Below are 3,607 nucleotides of genomic sequence, written 5' to 3' on the forward strand. Positions count from 1 at the left end.
GGACCAGAATGATAGCAGTGGGTAGTGCATTTTGCCTTGTATGCTCGGTTCGATTCCCAGCATTTGCAGGAGTAATTTCTGACTGTAGAGCCAGAAATAACCCGAGTGGTGTTGGGTGGGGCTCAAAAACAAACAAAAAGCATGAACTTGGTATATTAAGTTTTTTTTGGGTTTCTTTTTGTTGTTATTGTTGGTTCTGGGGCCATACCCAGAAATGCACAGGACTCACTCCTCACACTGAGCTAGCTCTGGGACCACATTCCCCCCCCCCCCCCCCCCCCCCCCGATTTTGGGCCATACCCAATGTTGCTCTGAGGTTACTCTTGGCTCGCACTCAGAAATCACCCCTGGCAGGCTCAGGGGACCATATGAGATGCCAGGTATTACCCAGGTCAGCCGTGCAAGACAAACTCCTTATCTGCTGTGCTACTGCTCAGGCTCCAGGGATCACTTCTGGTGGGACCACATGGAATTCTGGGAATTAACCCTAGATTGGGTCTCTAGCGAGACAAATCTCTGATGTACTCTTGTTCTAGCCCCCTATGTTTAATTTTTTTGGGGGCAAACCCAGCAGCACTCAGGGGTTACTCCTGGCTCGATGCTCAGAAATCATTCCTGGCTTGGGAGACCATATGAGTCATTGGGGGGTTGAACTAGTGTTGGCTGCTTGCAAGGCAAATGCCCTCCCCGCTGTGCTATCACTCTGGCTCCCTAATTTTTTTTTTTTTTTTTTTGGTTTTTGGGCCACACCCGGTAACGCTCAGGGGTTACTCCTGGCTATGCGCTCAGAAGTTGCTCCTGGCTTGGGGGACCATATGGGACACCGGGGTATCGAACCGCGGTCCGTCCAAGGCTAGCGCAGGCAAGGCAGGCGCACCTTACCTTTAGCGCCACCGCCCGGCCCCCTAATTTTGTTTTTTATGTATCACTGTAGTGCTTTCCTTAATAGTGTTAACATTTTGCATTCCACCAAAACTGTACCAGGGTTCCAGTTTCCCCAGACCCTTGCTAATGGCAGTTAGCCATTACTAGTTTGTAATTTTTATTTGTTGCTTCTTTTTTTTTTTTGGTTTTTTGGGCCACACCCTGTGACGCTCAGGGGTTACTCCTGGCTATGCGCTCAGAAGTTGCTCCTGGCTTCTTGGGGGACCATATGGGACGCCGGGGGATTGAACCGCGGTCCGTCCTAGGCTAGCGCAGGCAAGGCAGGCACCTTACCTCCAGCGCCACCGCCCGGCCCCTGTTGCTTCTTTTTAAATAGCCATCCTAATGGGGGTGAGATGGTATCTAATTGTGGTTTATTTTTATTTATTCTTGTGCATTTTGAGCCATACCCAGCAATGCTCAGGGGGTGACTTTTGGGTCTCTGCTCTCAGGAATCACTCCTGGCTATGCTTGGGGGACCATGTGGGATGCCAGAGATCAAACTTGGCATCCACCCAACCCGATGTACTATTGCTCTAGATGTCATTGTGGTTTTAATGTGCATTTCTCTAATACCTAATAATACTGGAAAAATTTTCATTTGCTTAGTGAATATGTGAATGCCTTTGTTGGAGAAGTTTATTCAAGTATTTTGATCCACTTTTGAATCATGGTGTTTTATACAATCTTGATATTCTCAGTTATGATTTATAGATATTGACTCTAATTCCATTGGTTGCCATGTAATCTGATTATGTCCTTTGATACACACAAATTTTATTTTTATTTTTTTTGGTTTGTAGGCCATACCTGGTGATGCTCAGGGGTTACTCCTGGCTATGCACTGAGAAATCGCCCCTGGCTTGGGGGACCATATGAGATGCCAGGGGAATCGAACTGTGGTCTGTCCTAGGTTAGCGCATGCAAGCCAAACACCCTACCACCTGCATCACTGCTCCGGCCCCCAAAAGTTATTTTTATAGGTTTTATTTATTTTTGTTTTTGGGGTCACACCTGACAGTGCTCAGGGGTTACTTCTGGCTCTATGCTCAGAAATCGCTCCTGGCAGGCTCAGGGGACCATATGGGATGCCGGGATTCGAACCACCGCCATTCTGCATGCAAGGCAAATGCCTTACCTCCATGCTATTTCTCCGGCCCCCAAAAGTTAATTTTTTTTTTTTTGGTTTTTGGGCTACACCCGGTAATGCTCAGGGGTCGGTCCTGGCTTGGGTGGGGGGGGACGGACCATATGGGACGCCAGGGGATCGAACCAAGGTCTGTCCTAGGCTAGCGCTGCCAAGGCAGACACCTTATCTCTAGTGTTACCACGGCGGCCCCATCAAAAGTTAATTTTTGATACAGCACTGTGAAATAAAAATTTATGAGATGTAAGATCACCCCAGGAGCCCCCATGCAGCAGGGTCTTAAGAAGCAGGGTAGTGGCAAAGAAATAATACACCAAGCATTCAGGAAAAGATGAACATGACCTTTGTGGTCTTTTGCCTTGTGTTCTCCATCTCTGTCAAAAAGCAGAACTCTTCCTTCTTTATTAAAAGCAATTCCCAATACCAGGAGGGGCAGGTTGAGAGACAAAAGTACAAGTACTATAATCCAGTGGACTTTTACACATCAAAGGAAGAGATTTACAGGAAAGAGGAAGATGGGGAACACCTTCCTTTGAAGTTGATTGCTGGTGTCATCTTACAGTACAACTTATCTATTTTTGACTTTTTTTTTTTTTTGTGGTTTTTGGGTCACACCCGGCAGTGCTCAGGGGTTATTCCTGGCTCCATGCTCAGAAATTGCTCCTGGCAGGCACGGGGGACCATATGAAAGGCAAATGCCTTATCTCCATGCTATCTCTCCGGCCCCTGGTTTTTGGTTTTGAGTCACATCTGGCAGCGCTCAGAAGTTACTCCTGACTCTTTCAGAAATCGCTCCTAGAAGGCTCTGGGGACCATATGGGATGTTGGGATTCGAACCACCTCCTTTTGCATGCAAGGCAAATGCCCTACCTCCATGCTATCTCACCGGCCCCTCTCTGCAGTTCTTTAAGGATATTTTTCTTCGGACCTATTCTGTCACGTTTCCCGAGCATGTCTAGAATTTTTTTTTTTTTTGGAAGAGACATAAAATTAGTCTTGCAATTAATTTTCAGAGAAATTGAAACCGAAATAGGAGATATTACCAGAAGCAAGCAGAAAAAAATAAAAACACTATTAGCGTCTCTGAAGCCATCGTCTGGCAAATAAATGAACTGCTTGGAGCGAAAGCCTAGATTCCAATTTTGACATTTCAATCTTGTCTGGCTTTGGCAAGTTTCTCTCTAGGTTTCAGTTGAGCCATAGTTAGACAGTCCTGTATAAGGACGTTGACCAAAAGGCCGTCTCCTGTAAAAAGGTGAATCATAGAGCCAGGTTCGAGCCGGCCCGCAACGAGCCACTCATTACCGGGCACAGGTCTGAGGCGGTGAGCGAGCACGGCCACTTCCTGCCTTCCTTCCAGTGAGTCAGCCAGCGAGTGACCCCTCAGAAAGTTCTCGCTCCGAGTCCTTTTCTTTCCGTGGCCCCGCCCACTGCCGTAAACCGCCTCCGGGAGCCGTCGCAAAAAGCCTCCTCCCCGCCCTCCGTGCGGCGCAAAAGGCCGGCACGCTTGACGGCACGAGGTGGCTCAGCCGCAAG

This window comes from Suncus etruscus, chromosome 17 (assembly GCF_024139225.1).
Source record: "Suncus etruscus isolate mSunEtr1 chromosome 17, mSunEtr1.pri.cur, whole genome shotgun sequence".
Lineage (NCBI taxonomy): Eukaryota > Metazoa > Chordata > Mammalia > Eulipotyphla > Soricidae > Suncus > Suncus etruscus.